At 40.4% G+C, this 24,443-nt stretch overlaps 1 long non-coding RNA gene across 3 annotated transcripts in view; it reads left to right on the top strand.

Moving 5' to 3' along the window:
* LOC114012716 (uncharacterized) overlaps positions 1 to 16,899 on the top strand; it is a 79,011-nt gene extending 62,112 nt beyond the window's left edge. For 2 of the 3 annotated variants that reach the window (XR_003555370.2, XR_008747969.1), the window contains exons 9-10: positions 14,743 to 14,969; positions 16,676 to 16,899. This is a non-coding gene — a long non-coding RNA (uncharacterized LOC114012716). Of the gene's footprint in view, positions 1 to 11,138; positions 11,645 to 14,742; positions 14,970 to 16,675 lie in introns of those variants that run through there. The other variant, XR_008747970.1, reaches the window with a different exon arrangement.
* Positions 16,900 to 24,443: the final 7,544 nt, after the last annotated feature.

The raw sequence follows: 24,443 nt of genomic DNA, 5'->3' as shown, positions 1-24,443 counted from the left end.
ACTATGGAAAAGCAGAACTTTTTCCTCATTTCCCTTACGTGTGAAAATAAGGAAGTTCTCAACTTCCTTCTGAGCCATTTTTTGAATAATAGTTGCTGCCACCTACGTGATAGGGGACTCTAACAATGTAAGCTTATAACGAAATATTTTTTTAGGAGGCAGATCTGAAAGCACAGTTCCTAGAGTCCAGCTAGTTGGGAATAAAAAACCAAACCCCACAACCCATCAGATCCCATCAACAGCATTTCTACAACTGCATACAGACTTTGAAGTTTCATAACAAATAGTTTGAGTTCAGGTGCATCTTCTCTGTCAGTATAATCATTTCCCATGCATTTTCACCATAGTCAGTACAATGCATGCTATATATTCAACGCTTTGTTTTTCCCATAGAACTTTCATTATATAAGCAAAGATCAGACTTTCATATTAAGAAGCTACAGAACCCTTTTTAGTGTTCAAAGGATTCCTTTCCAATGTCATTTGGATATGGTAGCATTTGTTTTGACAGTAGACATAGTTCCTGTACATTAAATACACATTTTAAAGCCCATTATTTAGGACAGTTCTAATGGTAAAACAAAAATTGCTGTACTACACCAATATACTGTAGTGTTAGCAGACTAATAGGGCTTTAAACTGACGTTTTGAAAGGTGTATATTCATTTACATTTATGGAATCCGTGATTTATATGTTCACCATCATAAATAAAGAGGGAATAAAACAAGAGGGCACAGTAAGTTAGTAGCAGCCGGGCAGAATGAGAGTGGATATGGCACACAGCTTTTCTGGACCTTGGTATCTCTGCCACTTGAACTACTCTCTTGCACGCCGGCTGCTGCAACTGTGCTAAACCTAATCTGTTTTCCCTGGGAAACCTTTGAAAAACTCCCACAAAGAAAAGGCTGGGCATTTTGTGCAAGGGAGGACAAGAAGAGAGCAAGTAAGCCTTCATGATGAGCAGAAGCTAATGAGGATGGAGCTTTGAGCAACCTGATCTAGTGAAAGGTGTCCCTGCCTATGGCAGGGGGGTTAGAACGAGGTGACCTTTAATGTCCCTTCCAACCCAAACTATTCTGTGATTCTACAGGATGAAGGACTATTGAGTCCTTTACAGAGTAGAAAACAAAATTGACCTTCCAGGGGCAATCATCTGGGGGGGGGGGGGGGGGGGGGGGGAACACGGACCGAAAGGGAAATTAAATATGCTTAGGTGAATTTAATTACAAATATTTTAATTTACATTATTTAAGGCAGCTCTCAAATATTTTTGTTTCCTCTCTTGTCTTAACCACTACCTTTTCTGAAAAGTTTGGATACTTGATATAATGCCTTTTTGCTTTTACAGGGGGTGGCTGTTTATTTGCATATTTATATTTACAAGTGGCACAGAAATACAGGCTATTTTTGGCTTATTTCAACAATTGCATATAATTTTTAAAAGAAAGGGAAGCTTCAGACTAAGTAAGGTTCTGAGAAACGTGTTTTGTTTCACCATGTATAAAATACCTGCAAGTAAAAGGCATATAGGTCTCAGGTATTTCCATTTAACTGCTAAATGGTTGCTAAAAAAACCTTCTCTTTTGGAATGTCTGTGTTTGCTTAAATAACTTGAATTCTTGCTTCTCAGACATTTTCTCTATTTGATAGGCAGCACTGGAGTAATTAAAGACCTGGAATTTTGGCAAGTACTTGACCATTTCTGGTTTAAATTATCAGACAGGCCGTTCAGGTACCTTCTCAAGAACCTTAACCTTTGTAAGGATTTCACAGTAGACTGGAAAGTTTTCCTGAAAAGTATAAACCACCTCACAGAGATAAGAAGAGCTACCATGTTATAATATATTTCTTTAAAAGATACGATCTGATGTGTTAGAAGTGACTGGCTGACTAACTAAGCATGCAGAATTCACATGTTTCTGTTCATTTCTGTTGAACTCCGTCAAGCCCTTATCCCCTTAAAAGCTCTAAGAAGTTAAGTCTTACACTCACATAGATCTAGGTCTGTTCATGCAGCAAGCTGAAAGCATAACATGGATGCAGCCAACTAAGTGATGTAGGACATGGGATATCCAAATATGCCTAAGGATCCCTGACCTATCTAGATGGACTAGCAGGGGCTGGACAGAAAAATGAGTGGAGTGGGAAGCCCACCAGGTTCTTGGTACCAAACAGTAATAGCAGTATAGATGTAGCAGGAAGGTCAAATGCAAAGATTAGTTCAAGTACAGAAAAAATCTTGATTGTAGTCATGGACAGAGTCTTATGATGCTCTGAGTATGCATGTTGCAACAACTCAAATTAAACTAGAGTTGCTGCTTCTCTGTGGCAGATTTTTGTGTCCACAGTGCCTCATATAGAGTTGTTCATTTGGTGCAGACTGAAAGAACAGATCTTTCCATAATCACATCCTTTTATCAGTGCAGTAATCCTTACCATGTTCGTAAATAACAGGAACATTATCAAAAGGTGTAAATAAAAGAAGTCTCTGTCCTATTTTAATTTCATGGTCCTTCACTTTCCTCTGGCTTCTCCCCTCTCAGTCTGCCTTACCCAGTGGGAATTGAGTATAAGAGGATCTGAGGGTGCAAGAGTCCAAATGACGTTACCTTACAGCTCATTTCTGAACTTGGCTAAGGATGTGAAAGCTGGCTACTAGCTGGATAAAAAGCAGTTCTAAAAAAAAAAAAAAAGTATTAACGTCCATCTTATGTTCTAAGAAGTAACTATGTTTCATTTTCAAAAGTATATGCTCGAAGCACAAATAAAATGAGAAAAATAGTAATCATCATCCAATGGAAAACCATATAAAAAGCCTTCCACTTTATTGCCATGGCGATAATAGAATGTTGTGCTAAACAAATCCGTATAGAGCTATACAGTGATTAAATCTTGTGTTGTAAAGTAGAAGCTGGAAAACCAGTGAGCTCTGTGTCAGCCTCTTCGTGTCCTGAGTCAAAGTCTGTCAGGTTTCAAATAATTGCAGGGCTTGAGTAATTAGTGAGAGGAGGAGGAGGAGGAGGGACCACAGGTTTCAAATGAAGGAGGACTCATAAAGAGCTCCAAATGTTTGTGATGTGTTACAGGCTTTTGTAACTGGTTAGAGACTTCATCGATGCCTGTCAGTTACCAATAAGCATAGCTTTACCAAAGTGTGTATTATAAGTGTACCTTTATTCAAAATTTTATAAGGTTGCTTAAATGTATTTTATTCTCTGTAAATTTAGCATTAATATTTATAGCAGTGCAACTGTTACTTTGTCCTTAGTGGCAGGACTACATTATAGTTATTTAAAAAATAGTTGGGGAATTTTAAATATTTATACTTTCAGTTTATTAAAATTAAAATGCAGTCTTAAGAGATATAATAGATTACACAATCTCCAATGTAAAACAGTGGAATACTTTGTATAGATTAGAAAATGCTGCATTTCTCTCTCTTCTGCTTTTATGCTGATATAAATTCACTAAGTTTCAGCTGAGTCATACCAACACAAAGACCAATTTCATGAAATATAACATATCTGTATACTTATTTTAAGAATATATTTGTGTGCTGTCATATTGACTGGCCAGCAAGCTTTCATGTGAACTTTAGAATAGGTAGATGCTTTTGTTAGAGAAGGGTTTGCTGTGGTGTCTTCTCATCCTCTGAGTAGGTGCTAAACCTCCTTAACAACTTGTCAAGCTGTACAATTCCTGGGATCAAACTCTGCAAGCCTGTATGTTTTAACACAAAGTCTCTTTATCAGTTAGTGCTCCAAGACCCCGAATACTTTCTGCCTCAATTTAGGAAAAAAAAAAAAAAGGTACCTACACATCTTTCAGGAGGTACTCAGTCCATGACAGGACCGGAGCCTGTATTGCTTTTTTCAATATTGAGCATTCACCTTGAACAGTTTTCTGTGCTGTATTAGGGGTAGAAGGGATAAATCCATCATTACAATCCCAAATTAATCCACAAGGGAATGTTTTTTTAAAAGACAAAACAAATATGAACCAGGTTCACAGTGCTGGTTCAGCTTCCAGATGCTCTCAAATCTCATGTTTTCATTTTGGGTTCAACCCAAAATTTCCCATGCCTTTGCAATTTCATCCCACCCTGGGTTTGCACATGTTGCTGGGCTCCTGTGCAGGTTCTGAGAGAAGGCTGGTTGTTAAATTATTCACTTCATCCAAACACGCTACAATTTTGGCCTGTAAAGTATGTATCTAAATTAATGAGTTATGCAACTCATTCAGGCATGTCAGGAAAACTGATCATTATGCTATACAATTTGATCACAGAAGTATATTAAAAAGTAACAAGTAAAGTATGCAGCTTGATCATTAAAGTACGGAAAATTTACTGAACTAGTAAAGTATGAGCCTGGGATGACTTTTGTCTCAAATGGCACCTCATAAATAAAACCCACAACCACAAAGGCAAACATTCACAACCCCAAAAGTCATACAGGTTTAAGTTGTATTTTTTCCTAGAAAACAGCTGAATGAGGGGAGATGAAAAAAATCTTATGGAAATTATTTCTAAATGTTTTATGTGGCATGTGGATCTTTTGATGGTTTTGACATATGTTGATGAGCTTTACATTTTGATTAACTCTCTAGAATACATACTATAACATCTGTACGTGAGTAGGATGCCCACTGAAATACAGCTCTGTAGGACTATACTATACAAAAATAGAATTAAAGAAATGCGAAGTATTTTAAGCAATATGATTGCAGCTTAGTATCCAGCTAAGAAAGAGCCATGGTTATGGCACTTAGCTTGGGGGTTGCTAACCAACTGCAGAAGAGTTGAGGAAGGAAACAGAGAGGACATTGCCTTAGATGGGATCCTGGTAACCACCAGTGGACTCTCTGAGGATATTTGTAAAAGTCCAGATGCTAGGAATATGCATCGTGAACTTTTCTCAGCTGGCCTGCCAGCCTTGTGATTAATAAGGCCTGAGTGGATCTCTTCTGCATTTAAAAAAGTGGCTAATGCAGTCTGGCCTAATGAAAAAAGCAGTTGGGAATCAGACTGCCCCAAAAGAAAAGGTACTCTCCTGCCCTTCCCCACTGTGAGCTATTTCAGATGTGGGGGAGGGGAAAGTGAAGGATGTGTTAGAAGGGACAGTTCAGGGGGTGCTGGTCAGGTCTAGAACAGCAAGATGTTCATAAAGGATCAGCAGAGCTGCCTATAGAGGGGAATATATGGGAAAAGGAGGGATTATGATCAGGGCTGAACAATTTGTTGTTTAGCCTTCCTGGAGCTGAGACCACTGAGTGATTTGCTGCAAGCTTAGTAAACCTTTGTGTGTCAAGCTCAGCAGTGAGGAGGAAGTGGACAGGTCAGGTTGAGGAGATGGCAGAGAGAAGTGACAGATTACTGCTTGTGCCCGTTCAAGGGTGGGAACTGAACTAACTAGGGGTTTGCCAACATGTCTGTCTTTCAGCTGACAAAGGGAATTACTGGAATGAGTAGAAACATGTTCAGAAAAGCTTTTTTAAAAAACAAATGTGATTCCATCTAAAATGATGAAATTTGGAAATCAGATTGAATTCCAGGACTTCTTTGCAGAAAAAATTGCACAATATTTCAATATCAAATCAGGCATTTGATTTAGCTTTGTCCTGAACTTTCTGCTTCCACACTAAATTCTCCATTTTTGTTTGTGTTTAGCTTCCTGTTCTGAGTTTCTCTGCAGTCTGTCTCATGCCTTCTTCACCAGCTGAGTGCATTTTGTTTGCAGCCAGTTCCATCTGATCAACCTGCCTGCAAAAATGCAGGCTTGTTTGTTCATCCTTGATGCGCTTCGTGCCAGAGAGAGCATCCTGCTTCTCCTTGGACCAGTACCCATGAGAGGATTCCCCCCAGCGTAGCCAGTTCACACCTCTTCTTGAAGCCTGGCACTGTGAGAACTGTACCTCCAGGCCCAAGGACTGAGGTCCAGGATTAGTTTTTTTCTATTAACTAGTGAAAACATGGGTACATCATCACTGTCTCCACCTTTGCTGGGCATGTTGCTGGTGAGAGTCTACAAAGCCACTCACTCTCACATCACATTGCTCTCAGCAGTGGCTGCTACAACCCCTTCCTGTAAAATACATACAGAACAGCTTCCTTATGATCTTGGAAACTATTCTTTAATCAACAGAGGGGACAGCACTGACACAGATTACCAGCTCCACAAATGGAGAGTGGCTGTGCTGTGTGTCCCTGAACACTGATTAGCCTGCAAGTGCTGAAATGTTCAGAGTGCAGTTCTACAGTGTATCTGTTGTAACCATGTTTTTTGAGCTCCAAAACCCCCTATGCAACAGGGAAGTGATGTCCTCAGTCTTTACACAACCTTGCTACCTAAACTCGGCAGTGTATACTAACCCAGCCCTTGTGCACTGTGTTCAGGTGTGGGGAAATGAAGTTCATTTTGCTGCCATGATCCACCTGTGAAACTGCAGCAGGAATATTTAAGGACCTGCTCTAGAGAGGTGGTGCTTTTCTCTGTCTTGAGGGTGCGAGATTTACAAGCTTATTCACTTCTTGCTGTCCTCATCTGTTGAACCTCTGGGCCCTCTTGTTCTGGGCCACTGATCTGATCAGACAACTGACTGTCATCAGTCATGACCCATTGCACCAGCAGCAGAGGTAAGCAGGCCTGCTGATCATGTCCCTACCCTCAATCAGCAGCACCACAAACTTTGTCTGTCCTCATGCAGAACAGCTGTGTTCCCTGGAAATACCTGTCCTGGGGTACCTGCATGTTTGCATCTACTTTCCATTATTACATCTGCTTCAGGCTGAGAAATGTTAAAGCTTTCCTTACACCATGACCTAAGTCCATGTTTCTCTTTATCCGTAGCAAAACTGGTTTGAAAATTCCCCTTCCTTGCCCCTGCTCTCCTGTGCAGTGCCCTCCCCAATACTACAACGTGCTGTCCCTCCTCGTGCTGGGATATCCATTTTGGGATCTTTCCCCATTGGCAAGCCTGCCAAAGCTATACCTCCCTTTCCTTCTCTGTTCTGAGCAATGAAGAAAAGGGCCTAATAGAATTTTTAAATGGCAAATTGTTCCTTGGGGTGGAAGCTTTTCACTCTATATTTACTAAGAGCAGAGGAAGAGGAGAAAGTAGGGATAATGGAAAGTAGGGAACATAGTATTAGACCATCAGGTGTAGCGCTGATGGGGGGACACTGCTGGGGAGACAGGGGCAGGGAAGCCTCACTGTGCCTCCTGCTTCTTTACCCAGTTCTACCTAGGCTTCATATTTCATAGTTATTTAATACCATCGTTATTTTAATTACATTTAGAGAAATTTAGCTTTTTTCTAGACAAGTTAGAAACTGCCACGTGCTACCTTTGACTCATTGTATCAAGTCATTTTGTCAAACCATTGCGTACCATTACATATTCTAAACGCTACCAAGAGTATTTTTTCCTGCAAATGTGACCTCAAAACTTTAATCTGTCTGTGGCAAACAGTTGGTCAAAAGGAAAATGGTACATTATAGAATGACCCTCAATGGAATTTTCGTATTTTATTTAGAATTGGGTTTATTACTGCAAGCTCCTGTTGCACACCAGCTATCAAATCCTCAGCAGGCGTAAATCAGCACTCAGGTTAATGGAGCTAGACTGATCACTGCCAGATGAGGCTACAACTCTGCTTGTAATCTGGGGATAAAATACAAGCTTCTCTATAGTGCTGAGACTCCGAGAGCTAGAACAGGCTGGCTGGTGAATTACTGGTTATCTGAACATAAGAAGAAAATGCGTTTCCACCCCAATCCACTCTCAGGCAACTAATACTGCTGCTTCCACACGTCTTTAGGGAAGAGCATTTATGGAAAACAACTTGAAGATACGTGTTGGTAGGATAAAGGAGGGCCCATGGGCTAAGCACAGAAACCTCTAAAACTGTGTAAACTGTCAAAAGGATGATTGCTTCTGGCAAAGGTCATTCTCGCGTACAAAGAGGAAAAAGCATCCTTTTTCAGGGGAAGATACAAGGGCCTTCTTGGGTAAGCTGTTTCCCAAGACCTTTGCTTTCTGAGCCTCCCCAGAAAGGGAGGGAGGTCAGATTTGTGACAGGGCAGGGAACAGAAGCAGGGAAATTGTGATTTATGTTGCTGTACCGATTTACTTTCTAATTAAGAATTCCTCTTAATAGAAAAATCTTCCAGAAACAGGAAGGAGCTGCAGGAATGGAGCTTCACTGAGCAGGTGTGGGTGGCGGAGCCTTCTTTTATTACTAATCAGCATAGTTATGCCATTTATAGAAAAGGACACGATGCTGTGCAAGGAACTTTCTAAAGAAGAAAAATACAGCCCTGCTTTGAACAGCAAGTGAGATATATAGGGTGGCCCATAAGAAAAGTAATAAAGTAATGCCCCCCTCTCTCGGTGAAAGTGGATTTACACAGTTCTCCCAAGGCTCTCTCAAATTCCGCTAGGAAGGGCAAGAAAGCCTCTGAAGAGCTGAGCAGGAGCATTGGGTAAGCTGGACTTCACAGCCTACAGTGGCAGCTGGCATTTGGCTGGGGCGTGGGGCAGGTACTGCTCAGAGGCCACGTGGCAGTCTGAGAAGCTGCAGAGGTCTGTTGTCCCCTGACTTCTGAAATGATGTATATCACTTCAATCAATCAATCAAGTGAAGCTTAATGGGATGAGTGGAGCACGTGGCAGCAAATATCAGGACATCACTAAAAGAGAAGTAACCCCTCTGCCATCCAATGGAAACTCCTCTATAAATGATCTGCAAGCATTGCTAGGGCAAAAATCTCGTAGATGCAGTGCTTAAGGACATGGTTTAGTGGTGGACTTGGCAGCCCTGGGTTAATGGTTGGACTTGATCTTAAAGGTCTTCTCCAACCTAGATGGTTCTATGACTTTATGATAGCTCTGAGGCAGCTTCATTCCTGTTGCTCACTTTCACTAGTGGTTAAAGTCAGACACAGCGAAGCTAAGAAACTGTGTATAAGGTTAGTTTGAAATGCAGAAATGGCACTTAAATGTCCAGGTGCCCAGTCCAGAGTCTGAGATTTTAGGTTTCAGCTGCATTATTTCAGCTAAAGGTGGTTATTTTAGCTGTGGATGATAGAGTCATAGATACACACTGAATGTACTAACTGCATGTGGCAGACAAGTGTAATGCAATAACTGAACATAAAAGGCTTTCTAGTTTTCAGTCTGTGGTTTGCAAGAAGAACAACTGAGATGTTTTTTTATTGGCTTTCTAACCATTTTAAGATCAAAGTGCATTAGGTCTTAGGAAATAAAAAGCTCTTGAAATTAAATAAATTGGGAAAGCTTGCACTTACAAAATAGGTTTCTCTTAAAAGTTGCAGGGCAGTAACACTTTCCCTAAGTCTTTAATTATTAGAAAAATTAAAAGCAGCAGTAAGGTGCTTTTTAGATCCAGTAATGTCAGGCAGGCAGAAGGTGCACCCTGTGCTGGTCTGTGCCCAGCAATCTTCATTTCCTGACTATGGCACAGACTGGCTTCTGCATCTGCGTGCATGATTCCGCTTCTTCTATTTTATCTCTTAAGAATAATACAGCCGTAATGCCTGTCCTGCACGCATGTTTTATGTAAAGCATAGTTAATACTGAAAAGCGTTACTTGCATCTGAAGATAGTAGAGTCTTTTCTGATTAGGAGGCATGTTTCTTGCAGTTCTGTAAGAAACATATTTTCTTTTCCATCCAGTTATAATGATCATTTGAGATGTGACAAGGAAACAGGAGCACAGGACCAAAAGCCATCTGTTTCTTTTTTGGTATTTCATATTGCATGGAGCAAGAAGGTGGCAAAGCTTATATGCTTAAACATGGGGGTATAAAATATGATAGTAACATTTAACATGTTGTAAAGAAATGTCTTTGAACCAAAACCAGACTTCTTTTTGTTTTGTTTCTACCAGGACTTCTTGCCACAGCTATAGTAAAACTAGCTGCCACTTGTGTTTGTGAAAACTTTGCATTCAAGATATTTAACATATTTAGTTTAGACAGTTCAGTGGGCGGAAAGTCAGTTTCCATTCCTGAAGATAAGTACTTTCTTCTTCAATATTCTGATACAGCTTTTTATTGTTATTCCACATTGTGCCATTCCTGAGACTAGTTTTATAAGTAAAACTTGGTTTCATTTTAAAAACTGAAGTTTACTGCCAGTTCTGGAGGTAGCATGTAAATGTTGAATAGATTTCATTGATATTTAACTTTATGAAATGTGGCCTTTTGAATGCACAGTTAGACTTGGCATTCTCGGGTATGTCCATACCAAAGCCCTGCAGTACTTCACTTGCAGTTTATTCCAACCAACTGTATTTTGTCCTTTTTATTTCTGCTTGCCATATGACCTTCTACTGTATTTACCCAAAGTGTGGGTTTCCACCCTGCAGAATGCATAGTGGGAGTTTAGTTAGTAACAAGCTCCAGTGGTAGATTTTGAAAGCCATACACTGGTGTTAGATTTGAAAGCAACACACTGAAAAAGGGGGTTGTGCACATCCTGTGCTAGCGTTAACACTCTTGTACCTAACGCCTTCTCTGCTTTCCTGTGACACATTCTGTACCTTTGCAGCCTTCAGCTGCATTGTTTAGCTGCAGTGTTCCCAATGTGGATGACCAAATTAAAAAGTACTGCTGTAAATGTACCTGGAACTTAGAAAGGAAAGGGACATAATTGCCCTCTCTTTCATCTCAGGACTGAAATGCCTTTTCAATCAAAGAGATTTCCACTGCTTGCTAAAGACTATTCAGATGAGAAGAATACGTTTGGGATATTTGGGCTAGTTAGCGCTCACTTCCCTTTTTTCTGCATTAACAGAATAGCCTTCTTTGTAAGATCACCCAATTTTTTAGACCTTTATACAAGTTTAGGTCAGTCTTGGAACCCTGTGCTTTTGTTGGCCTGTCACCAGTTGGATCACATTTATAGTCTATTTTTTCCCTTAACTACTTGCATAGCCCCTTTTCTCTTTTGTGGCACAAGCCAGAATTCCTAGAAGCGGCTTTTACTGCCTGCAGGATCTTGAAGGCCGCCTTCTCCACGGACGTTTCCCTCTCCGACTGGCTGAATGCCACACCATGATTCATAATTTATTCAGTGGATCCATTACTGATTCTCTGTGTATGTTTTTTGTCTAGACTGAGGAAGGGCAAAAAGTCATTCCACCTAAATCTGCTTGGGAGCTGTCAAGAGAGACACGTCTTCTCACAGATACAAGTAGTGACTGCTGGCTTTAACACAATTGCACGAGAGTTTAAAGATATTTACTTTTCAAAAGATAATACAGTATCAAAAAAAGATTTCTGGGATATATGTAACTGACATTTTCAGTGGCTGACTGAAGAAAAGAAAGCTGTATTATTTTGTCTTAATATAAGTGTACGACTGGGTATATTGGCTATGGCTAGAGACATGTGTTTGCATACTGCTGTGTATAGACAAGTGGTTTAAAAATTTGGATGAACTGAAAATGTTTTAAGACTATCATTCCATGAACATTTGTTCCTACATTTGTGGGAGATTTTTTTTTCCTTATCTCTGAGTATGGTTATGAACTATAATAATCGCAGGCTTTCTAAAGCAAAGTCAGAGATGCTATTGCTAATAGCGAAGGTGTGAATTTAAAGCACAGTAGTTCTCTTTCGCTAGCTCTTTATCTGTATATTTGCTATTTTAAAAGTTTCTTTTATCAATTTTAAATTAATCCAATTCCAGTTGGGGGGGGGGGGGGGGGGGGAGCAGGGGGGAGAGCCTTCTCAGCATGGAATAAAAAGTATTTCCATGGGGACCTAATGCAAATTCCTTTTTCTCAGTAGCTATTTTGTCCTGCCCTCCTTGGACAAAGAAAGGGGCAAGCATTTGACATTTCCCGACCACCTCTCAGCTACTTTTCTGCGTTAAAGATTCCATCAGATTAGCATTAGCAGAGTTTATGTAACCTTGAATTTAGCTTGAGTGACTGAAGTCACGGCATGAATCTGGCAGTACAAACCATCTGATTAGCCCAGTGGTAACCTCAGGGGTACCTGAGAGGTCAGTCTTTTGTAAGATTCTGCTTCTGCTGAACTTAAAATGAGAAGAGCCATTTTTTTATCTTTTCTAATGCTGGTTCAATGTGATTTTTCTTAGTCCAAAGACTAGGCGAATACTAAAACAGAGGGAACCTTGACTGAAAGATTTCAGATTTTACTTAATAGCACTCTAACCTTCATGCTCAGGATCACATCAATGCCATAAGACAAGACACAAAGCCTCCAAACTTGTACGTGTGTCTGCACTACAGAAAAGAGTTTCAGTGTTGTCCCCATTGCAGATATACCCTCTGAGTTCTTGGCCCAGCATTTTTGATAATAAATTGCAGACAGGAGCAGGGCCTGCTTGTAATTACAGCAAAGAGATGTCACAGCCTGCCATGTTATCAGGCGCTGCTACACATGTGTAAGGTTGCAGATGAAACTACTGAAAACAAATATTTTCCACTTTCCCCTTGGAAACATCAGAAAAAAACAAAATGGCCTGTGTGCTCTATTCCTGAAAGCCACGATTCTGGTGAGGTACCAAGTGCAAGTGCTGGATCTGAAGCTGGAGCTTCGATATCAGGTGAAAGAAAAAGTGAAAATGTGGTGATAGCCTTCCCTCATCCCTGTGAACCACTGAGCAGAAGCGCTGAGGTGAGCTCGTGGCTGAGCCCTGGCCGAGGCAGGAGAACGCACAACTTCCTGAACTAAGAAAATTCTCCTGTTTTTTTCATTTTTGGAAGCAGTAAGGCAGGCAGCTGAAAAGTCCTCCAAACTAGATCCCGTCTACTTTACACTCAAGAAGCAGCAAAGGGACAGAGGAGCTATTTTATTCTTAAAAGAACCTCAGACAAGTGAAGAAAAAAATCTTGATAGAAACTGTCATCAGTAATAGCAACGAGAAGCAGGCCTGAGGAGCCTCATTTATATAAGCATCAGCCTCTATGTGAGTGAGACTCCAGCCCTGTATTTCCAGAGATATTCTGATTTTGACAGGCCTCTCAAAGATATGCCTACGTGTATCTATATGAAGATGCCCCAGGAGAGCCTTCCAATCTGGGTACAGGGTTTGCCACTGCTAATCCAAACCCCTGCTGTTCTGGCTGTTGTCGCTGCTCAGAGTTGTTACAGAAGTGTTACTAATAGTCATAGTCTGGACAACTTCACAGAAAACATCTTCTTTTATCCTCTTCTGGAGATGGCCACTTACTGTTTGCTATTAGCAAGGCTCAGCTGGAGTCTGTGTCAAGTAGTGGATGGAGAATTTCTTCTTGAAGTTTGGCTGCTTGGTCTTCAGAATTTCTGGTGCTGTGACCTTTTCATAAAAGGCTAAGGATGGTAAACATGCTGCAAGCAAGGTGTTGATTAATATCTTGCCAACTGACATCCTCCTTTTTATCACAGCCACTTTTCTCTTCTCTGCTTGAACTCCCTTGACTTGCTTGAACTCTCTACAGTCCCTCAAATGACTAACTTTGTTGGGTGTTGAAATAGTTTCTAACTATAGCTAACCCAGCTCATCAGGGTATTGTTCTATTTAATTGAAGTTTGTAATACACTTTGAGATCCTCGTATGAAGTGTGAAGTATAATCACAAGCGCAAAATAGAATTGTTTATAATTCATAATGTGGTAGCAGCCAGGCCAATGGGGGAAAGTTGAAAGCAAATTCAAAATGTATCCTTTGCCCTTTGAAGTTTGACTGCAACTTGGCACATGCATCAAAGAGGTGACTAGTTTCCTTTAGGGTTTAAGTCTCTGCTGAAAAAGATCAAATCAAAAGCAATCTGAGGTTCCCAATTAGATTTATATTAAAAATCAATAATGAAGACCCTAAAAAGGCATACTGATGACTCTTGAAACACTCACAAAATGAGTGCAGCTCATTTAAGGGCAGACTGGTAATCCTTGCTTTGATTAGTAGTTTATATCATAAGTAGTCCCACTAATTCAGTGCAGCTACTTACTGAATAAAATGCTGTTCAGCGGAAAATCAGCCCAGCCTCAGATTTACGATTCCATACATAGCCCAGAGGGTGGGATACCTGCCCTGTGTCAGGCCAAGCAGCCACATGGACCTCCACAGGCAGCAGAAGCAAATGTATCAGCAGCTGCCCCCAGGTGTTCTGTAGGTTGGCTGTACTGTAGAGGTATGGTTCTTGGCCATACGTCGTAACTATATGTGATTCTAAAGGCTGTAAAGATTTCCTGCTGTGTTCTTTCGTGCTGATTCATTTTTGCCCTCAGGGTGAAATAATTTGTTGATGCAAATACAATAACTGAGGAACCTTAATGGCCTCCTGAGATGGTGGTATAACTTAGGTGCACCTGATAGCATGAGAAATTTGCCTCAGTGGTACTTAGCCAGGATACAGGTGCGCCATGTATTTGATTTACATCTCATGTTAAAGCGTTATTCTTCTATACTGCAGCTCAATCACTGTGTCTAATCACAGGGTTTAGTAGTTTAAACAGCACACAAAGGGCCCAATTCAATTAAAAAATGTCCTGCAGAAATACTTTTTTCATTGTTTTCCCAGCCTTGTGCAGGCTTCTGCAGAGAAGCTGTGATATTTTTTTTAATAAGATGGGCCCTAGGATTCCTTCTATTCCAAGGCATCCTCTCCCTTTCTTTTTTATATGTTTTGTCATATCCTTACTACATAAGAGGATTCTCTTGTTGTAAAAGTAGCATTTATGGAAGTAATCTTTTGCTTCTGCATTAGTTTGAAAATCTTTGGAACACAGTGGATGTCAGCACTGGTGGAGGGCTGAAGTGTCAGGATTTTTTGAAGTTCAGCTCGGAGCTTGTAACAATGCCATCAAGCACTCCCAGTGCAACTTAGTTCTGCAACTTCTACCAAGCCAGCTACCCGTGCCATGCAGGACCCACACATGTCTTCTCAGCCTGGACATCCCAAGACATTGTCTTCTCTAGCAGGGCGAAAAGCAGGTAAGTATGGTTGTCTTATGAATTTTCTGGATTTTCATTTCTGTGCATAGGCTGAAAATAATACCTGTGGAACTCAGTGGCAGTATTCCTATTGATTGCCCATGAAATCAGGCACAACCACCTGTCAATAAGCAAATGAGCTAATTTACAAAACTGTGTTACGATGACAAAAGTTGGCCCAGATACAAACTCCACTAAAGTCAAAGGTTATATGTCAATTTACACCAATTGCACTCCCTGCCGTTACCATACACACATCCATCAGAGCTGTATGGCAAATAAAATTTCTGTGTTTAAGCACAATCAGGTTTCTGAGGACAAAGAAAACAGTGCAAATTAGAAAGGCCCAACAGCTGCAAAACAGCGTAAAAAATATAATGGCTTATGGTGATCTGACATGGCCATGGTCATCCGACAAAGCTAGGCAGGACTGGCAGTTGCAGTTCCCCAGTAGGTATTTGCTGGCTTGTCCTGAAATATTCTAGTGGATGCCAAATTAGAGCTGTTAATGCCTGATAGTCTAACTGATAGACTTGCCATAAAAGCCAGTGATGTGAGAAAGGTAAGATGAATGGATTAAGAATGCAGTAGTTTTGCTTCATTTTTGCATCCATACCTACACTTCACGTTGTTAATGCACTTTGGTCCTTTCCACTGCTCTGCTGGCCTCTTACTGTAATGTTAGAGTTCACAGAAAGGTAGGAAAATCATTACAGGAGGAAAAATTAAATATCTTCCTTGTGGAGCTGCACCTACCTATTCCACATTCTTTAGCTACAACCAAACCTACAACAGAAACATAAAATATTTAGAATTATTCAGTGCCTGGAACATGCTTGGGTTTTCTGACTACTTCTACATGGAGATGTTTAGCTACTGAAGAAGAAATAACAGATTGAGCAAATTAAAGTTGCAAACAACTTGTCAGGGCTGGTAAATCTAAATTTTGTCCCATTGCTAGCTCAATTATTGCATTAACTATAGGTTCTTTCTTGAAAAGCCCAGACAATTAGCTACATGCATCCTTCATGCTTTGGTCCAATTCCCCCCAAAAAAGCAATGGAAAATTCCTTGTTACTCTACATGAATGCTAGATTGGGTAGTATAAGACAATAGGGAGGGAAATTAAGTCTCCCTAAACTCATGGCTGTTTGAAAGACCCCAGCCAGCCTGAACACAGGTCAGGATGAATGTTCCTGCAGCGTTCATTACATGGAAACGTGTGTGAGGCCTCAGCAGGTCTGCACCAGTGAGACTCTCAAGGGAGCACTGGGAAGTCTCGGTAAATATGAGATTGTACATTGGATCTAGAAGCATAAGTACCACTTGTGCATGTATTGTACAGTGGTAGACTAAGACTTTACTTGCAACTCGGAGTACTGCTGAGGCAGCAATCAAAGACACTGAGCACCAGGATCTTCTCACGTAACTCCTGTGGCTCTGCACAGGACCACTGTGGAACTGAGTCCTCACAGTAACAAGTCAAAGCAATGTTATTCTGTAATTCAGTGACTTTGCACTGGTTTGTGTTTGATCTAAGATGGTACTACATAGGGTTTTTTTGAACACTATCTGTTGTTAGTAAGAAACAGTTTGGAGAAACTATAAATGATTTACAGATTAAGCCAAATTAAGAAAAAATTGTCAAGGTTCAATAAATGAATAATGTTTTGACACTAAGAGTGTTCTCACATTTTTACCTACAGTTTTGCAGAACAAATTCAAATCAGATTGAGAAGTGACTCAAATGGTACATTAATCCCAAGTCTGGAAGACCAAAACCTGGATTTGTCATCTGGTGGTTTGTCTATACAACCAGTAAAACTCCAGAGGAAAAAAAAACCAATGTTATCTCATGCTTTTAGACATCAGCATCCAGTCATCTTCAGACAACTTGTTCTGTACCTGTCCTTAACTGTGGAACAATAGAAAATAAGGTAAGAACATCCAACATTCCTGGAGAGGCATGCTGAAAGTGTACAAAGAAAAGGATGTCAGCAAGCTAGGAGAAATCCCAGTGTCAGACTCCCTAGGTTTGTTACCATCTGAAAAGTGCTTTATTCATTCTCAACTGTTTTCTTTCTGGTGTCCCAGCCATAGGAATATCTGGCCTCTAGTAAGTGACAACTACTACATGATTGCTCCAGGTACCACCCTGCTATTGCAGACCAGAATAGTCTTGGGTGCAATAATTTTACATTCCTATTCAGAATCAGCTGCTCCTTGAAAAGGGAGCGCGTGGCTTTGCTTGCGGGTACTTGTGGCACGTGTACAAGTTTCTCATCACCTTCCCAATTAACTACCCTTTCTGTGCCTGGGGATATTTCACTAGATAGATGCACCAGCCTTTTCCCTGTGAGCTTGTGTGTGCTTCTGGTGCACTGGTTTCAATGGCTGAACACCTAGTGATTTGAAGTGACCCTGGATTTTTACTGTTAGAAGAGCTGGGCTACACATCCCTTCTGTTGTGTTCTCTTCTAGAGAGTGGATTTTATGTGCCTTTGTTAGGACATTTGCATGTGTGATAAGACAGGGAGCACCTCTATAGCCAAATGTAAAGTCCTGGCTATAAGAACATGTTAGCTTATCAGATCATTTATCTTCATTAATTACAAGGAGTACTTCTTTAAAATCAAAATGACATGTTACCTGTTTCCTGAAACCCTGTAAAACGTGAACTATCATGCCATAATTATAAGCATATACATATATTTGCATATAGAAAGATCTGCATAACACACTTAGGCAGCAGTCACTGCAGCTGGTGACCTGGCAGCACATCCCTGGTAAAACTTGTGAACACAGGTTGGGTCTTTTTAAGAATGACAAAACAAATATTATTTCTTTGCATTTCAGATATAGCAGAGAAGTTCAATTTGGATTTAAGTGAAGGGGAAATTAACCAAATAACAACAAAATATGATTTCAAAAATACCTGAAGATTTGTATACTATGACTTTCTTCAGAGTTGTACCTTGTTGTTAAAACCACAGGAAAGATCACTTGTACAGGGGGTGTTTACAGAGAAACCACAGAAGGTGGTAGGTACAAAGCTTATAAAAATCAAAATTACAATTATTTTTATATTTTTTCCAGCTTCTGCTGTATTGACAGGATATTTCATGGCCTGTTTCTATAGTCACTTTAAGCAGGGACTCCCTTTTCTCTTATTTAATCCCATGATACTAATTGCCTAGTATTCATTTGGTATATCCTCCAGCTGGAGGATTTAACTCCTTGGGGTCATGCTCTGTGTATCCAGGTTATATGGCAAAATGGCCAAATCTGCTAAAATTTAGATAGTAATTCCAAAGAGAAAGCACAGGAGCGATGTTTTAAGAGCAGTTGTTGAACTAGATATAAGTCAAACTCAAAATAAAAAGTGCATGGAATATGGGATGGCCCCCGACTTTTCAGCAAGCTGTGCCTCTGCCCCACACCCAGCACGGTAAGAAAAGCCCAGAGGGAGCTCTCATTTGCACTGCTGTTAACGGTCACTAAAAACATCTAGTAGCCAGGACTGGTCAGCACGGATTGTGCCCTTGCAGCTCTCCCTGCTGCACGTACCAGCTCCCCAGGCTGTGATGAAGAGTCAAAAGAGTCCCAGCAAAACAGCTACACACAAGCTGTTTCCCTCTGCCCACAGTACCGCTCTAGGGCAGAAAAGATCAGAAGAGACACAGAAATCTGGCTGTCGTGGCCCAGAAATGAAGGCGTCGATAATAGCATCCCAATCAAGTTATGTAGTAGGAACAGTGCCAAATTCCAAATCTGCTCATTCAGCGAGCCTGCTACATTTTTAGGCTGTTTCTGACTGTGCCTAATTAGTTTAGATATGGTTAGTAGCAGCATTTTATAGAGAAATTACATTACCGAACTGTTTTCAGATGTGGAACGAACAGATTGCCACCAAGGTATGAAGAGAGTATCATTAGGAATTATCAAGTATTCACTACCAGTAGGGAGAGTAAGGTAAAACCATTAAGCTTTGCATCAAAGAACTTCATTATCTTACATAACGTTTCCTTTATACACAAACTTGATGCTATAAAATTCCATCCCAGTATTCTGGAGAGCGTAAAGCAGTAATTTTTAAGTCCCTATGTAGTTGTCTCAAATAACTTTTATTTATTCTATTCAGAAAAAAATTAATGAGTCTCAGTCCATGTTCTGAGCACCTTTATATAAGGCAATATTCAAAGTGAAATTTCCTCATAGATTGCTCAGTCCATTCCACCTAATAAGTGTACAGGAGCACATCAAAGGAATCATAAAATACCCAAATAAACTGCTTTGCTTTTGGTGGCAGGCACAATTCCATAAAAGCCTGACAGAATCAACGTCCTAGGGCTTCCTGGAAGCATCCAGGCTCTGAGCCATGGAAGCCACCCCAGCTGGAGTCACTGTGAAGTGCCCTTTCCCACCCCTCAGCCCACAAGGGTACTCAGGACTTCGGGTTGGAAACTGCATTATTCACGTACCCACTCACTCCTTAGCAACATATACATTGGAGGGATACCCCAAGAGTACAGGAAGATGGTGCAGCTGCCCCCCAGGCCTCTTACAACAGGTGTAGGTGCAGCACAGCCTCTGCGTCCACATAGCAGGTGTATAAAGTCAAGGGTGCAAATCCTGCACGAGGAGATGCTTGTGGACAGTGACACGTGCAGCTGGCACCCAACTACAATAATAAATACCAGGAGAGTGTAGGGGAAAGCTGAGATGGAGATGTATTTTTTTAAAAACAAAACAAGGTAGTAGAACAGATCCAGAGCCTGCAGGTGAATTGGGACTTGCTGACTTTGGGAAAAGTCCCTTACTGATCACTCCAGTGCTAAAGCTTTGTACAAGTGGAATTAATTTTGCCTTCATGAATAGCTCTGCAGTTCACGTGTTCAGGGTGCACTGATGTATCAAGTTTAGCCAGGCTAAAAGAACAGGCTACAATATGTCCCAAGGAAAATCAGCCCAGTGGTCCAGTTGTGGAACCACAGAAAGGCTCAAAAATGGGTTACAAGGTATTTTCTGTGTTGGGAAAGGAGTACAGTAGGGGTTTGGTTTTTCTTAAATACCGTACTGCTCCCACAGTTGGCTTATGCATTCAGTGACTTTTAAGCAAAAATTTCACTCTGAAAAATGAACACTGCAGGGAATTAAAAATGACTGAAAAAGGAAGTTGAAACAAGGCAAGCATACATAATACATGTGAAAACACTGAGAACTGAGCAGAAGTAACACTGACTTCAGAATCAGTTTCAAATAATAAAAAGTCAGAGCTTTGACAGTGATTAAGTAAATATACCATCTGCACCTCCCAAGAATATCAAAATGTTATAGGTTAAAATAATCTTGTGTAAACAGTCTCTTGCAATCGTTTGTGAACAAGTGTTCGGTAGCCAGTTGCAGATCAAGGCACTATTACAGTCCACCATCTTTTCATTCTGCATGACAGTTCTGCCCAGTTGTGTTCATGATGCTGCTAGTAATCACAAGCCTTTCTCATCCAGCTTTGTTAGCCGAGTCCTGGACTATAAACCATGTCATTCTTTAGTGCAGTGCTGAGAATTCAGCCCCAGATTCTGCACTGAAGGAGACCAACGAAGCAAACTCTTAAATCCTATGATGGATGCCATAGCGGACTGTTAAATATTGCAGATTTCAGGCAAGTTGTATTCAATAAATAGTCAGGAAATTAGAATTGTCTAATCTAAGCTTTCTGACTGAAAAAATTCTAAAAAATGGTACTGAACTAGACTGTATAAATTTTTCCTGTTTCCTCTCTGTGACTTGAGCTCTGGCTGTTACTTACAGTAATTTTTCCACATGTGATTACACTTCCTTGAGATGTGACCTCTTGATGGGGTCCTGAATAGATAAACCAGAAAAAACTTAGTCCCTATACAAAGTTTAAATGCATACCTTTCACAAACACGCGGGAAGGGAATAGAAGCGTACCTTCTGGTAGGTCTTCACGCAGGCATTGCTGGAGGTGCAGGAATCTGCGACCCTCCAGCTGGTGTGGTCCCTTCTAAACGTGGAACGGGCCCAGGTAACCCCCATTTGGGAACCTCTGTTTCTGGTTTCTCTCTTTGCTTTTCTGTGTGCAGCATAATTCTGTACTAGAAAAGGGATTTGTATCCTCTGCCAAATATTTAGGTATCTTGTATCCCCTCAAACAGGAAATACACACCTGGATATTCTGGATATCAGTGATTCTTCCTCTAGAACCATGGGGAGTTTGATTTTTGCTTAGCTTTACTGGTTTCAAAATCTTGGACACCATTTTAACTGGGAATAATAATCACTGTCTGTTCTAGAGTAATTCTGAATATTGATTAGTCAATTGCAAGAAAAAACCCCACTGAGTGGGGCCCTGAACCCATTTATTGCTGTGTGCATTAGGACACCCCTTGGTATTGCTGCTACTTCAAAAGACCGATCAGCCAGCCGGTGGGATGCTCAATGGCCGTAAGCAAACGCTTGTCTGCAATAAGCAGCGATAAGGTGTGCTTCTGGCCCTCCCCTTCCCCTGGAGGTGCAGCAAGTCAGCTTGTTGCCTGCTAGATATAAACCTGTTCAATTATACCAGTCACAGAAATGCTTTTTTAAATCTTTACTTATTTAGGACTGGTGGGAATGTGACGTGTTCTGGCACTGCCACATAGCTGAAACCCGAGGCCCCCGCCTGCTCCTCTACGAAGGCTGAGGAGCAAGATGTATCAACGCGGCCGTATCATCTTCGTGCCTGAGGCTGCCTATCACGGCAGCTTTCTGACTGCTTGGGCACTGCCTCAGCAGACCAGGCTCAGGGGAGGAGGAGTGTAGATCAGGCTCCTTTGCATTTGATTTTAATTTGTCTTGTTCCTCTAGGACATGCGATGATTACCATTTATAGTTAAAGCAAGGCAACAACTTTCAAATCAAGCTTCCTAACGTGCGAGAATCCAAGCAAAAAAACCCCAACAAACCCACAACCAAAAAACTAACTCTTTGTGGATCTAGAAGCAATCCTTGATTCTGAAATCCTACTACAAAGGTGTTAATCTACTGTTTGACAAGATATCAAGTGATTTGTGGAGGTACAGTTCCCTTTATCTCCTAGGTAACTTAATTTACTGAAACGAGGAAATTAGCTCTCTGCTAACTCCAGTAACACTGCTATTTATGGCTGTACTATCTGCAAGGGGTCATTAGCGATTTCTGATTGAGCTGTTCAGAGGGAAAGGGGCAGACTAACATGAGTTTGCCAGAAAACTAATGACAACTGGCATAGCACACAAGGACACGCCGTGCTGCTGGGCACTTTCAGGGTTTAAATTCCCAAGTGCATCTAAAACCAGAAGTAATCCTCAGTAATTAATGCATTATTTTCTTTCACGTCAGGGCATTGAGAACTTTTAAAATTGAAGTGCTGAAAAATGCACCAGGTGAGATATTTGAAAGATGAGGGTATATAACCTGGCTTTTAGCATCAGGTGAACCAGATGCATCCTGTTCAAGTTGGGTTCTTGCTGAAGCATAATGAAGGCATGCTTACAGGCTGAGTATTTGTCCCATGGAAATGAAAAGCACCGAGTGCATCACAGGCATTATTATATACATAAGAGTTTGCATAGTTTGAGTGACTGGATTATTTCTTCTGTTCCTCCGGATGCAAAGGCTGCAGGACACCCAAGAAGGATAGAAAGGAAGATATTCCACCTCTTCATCTCATCTCCAGATAGCAGTGAAAGCCTTTTAAACATGTACTTTTTGTAAATTAGCTTCTATGCACATGGGTGCTGCTCATTTCCCAAAGCTCCCTCAGGCAAGTGCTGGCTGGGCTAGTGGACAAAACCCCTGCATGTGCAGGTTTTCAGATATGCATCCCAGGGAGTCAGTATTGGCATAGGAAGAGTAAGAGATAATAAAGGAAGTTTTGACTTTTTTTCTAATATTCTGAGAAGCCAGAGACAGAGTGGAGCTGAATCAATCATTTTGTAAAGAAATTTTAGCAAGATAAACTAATGTTTTTACTTCTTGCTCACCCAAAGCACTGAAATAGATTTTAAAGTTGTCTCTGTCTCTTGTAGGTTCAAGAGTACAGCATCAACGAAACTGAAGAAGAGTTATCCAACATTTTGGAACACTATGATAAAACTTTGTCTTCAAAAATATCCTGTAATGATTTTCTGCAGGCATCCGCACAGTGGGATTTGTTCAAAAGCAGGAAACTGTAGATGAAGACAGTGACTTATTTATAATTTCAAATTTCAAACTAATAAATTAATTGAGTATGGCTTTTTTATATCTATTCATTAGAAAATTCAAAATACTTTAGAATTCTGACAGTGGTCCTGTGTTGTGGATTAAATCTACATAGTGAGGGAATTAATTTTGCATAATCCATTTATCAAAAAAGAAAAAGACAATAATTAACATTGTCAAGATAATGCTTCCTAAGACGACTCCAAAAGCTATTTTAAGGAAATTCTTTTTTTAATTTTACGCACTTTATTAATGACATACTCTTAACTTCAGTAAAAGGTTTACAAGACACACTATTGAATTTACTTCTAATACGTTAGCCTTCATTATACAAAAAAATCTTCCTATTTCTTGGTGCATCTTTTTCCTCCACTTGCAGCGCCATATGTGTATTGTCAGAGGCATGTTAACACAGACCAGCCATTGAAATCTGAGCAGATGCCAACTGTGTGTGAACACCACACCTTTCTTTGTTAAAGCTGTTCTTCTACATCCTTCAGCACAGTTTAGGAAAGAAGCTACTTTACCAATAAGCATTGGCTTCTTAACTGCAGAGAAATATTTCCAGTGTTAGCCATGAGGTCTGTTTTTTAAGGATACTATATATACATTTTTAAAAATATAAATATATATATTTAAAAAAAACCAGTAAATTGCTATTAAAACCTCTGTTTAAATTTCCCAGCTCTAGAAAAATTCTGTTTGGATATCTTCTGAGGTACTTCGACCTCAGCAAGGAAATGAAAAGATAATTGTTTGACTGTTGAACTCTTGTGATAATTAAAGGATAATGTGATCAACAGAGCCTGCTTCCTGGGATTATATCAACAATTAAACACTTATCTGCTCTGAAGAACTGTTAGATAAATATTTCACACTCTGGTTCCTGGACTAGTTTTCATCAGTACACCAAAAAGCCCTGTCCTCATCACCTAATGTGATATCTTTCTTTCTCTCAAGCAACATATAAAGTCAAGAAAAATTAATAATAGGCAAGTTATGGGTGTACAAATTAATAAAATAAGAGAGCAAGTTATGAGGGTACAAACACACATGCACACACATGTATATAATGGAAGTCTGTAGAATGGGAAAGGGTAGAGGAACATAATCTTGTTTTTCTTATCTATTGAATGTGTGAGCCATTGCAACAAATCTGAAAGATAGCCAGTGCAGAACACTTTAATGCATATTTTTTTCTGAGAAAATGTTTCTTTGCATTTGGAG

The sequence above is a fragment of the Falco peregrinus genome, chromosome 6 (genome assembly GCF_023634155.1).
Source record: "Falco peregrinus isolate bFalPer1 chromosome 6, bFalPer1.pri, whole genome shotgun sequence".
In the NCBI taxonomy this organism is placed as follows: Eukaryota; Metazoa; Chordata; class Aves; order Falconiformes; family Falconidae; genus Falco; species Falco peregrinus.
The sequence above is the reverse complement of the archived record's forward strand: the minus strand, read 5'-3'. Positions and strand labels throughout refer to the sequence as shown.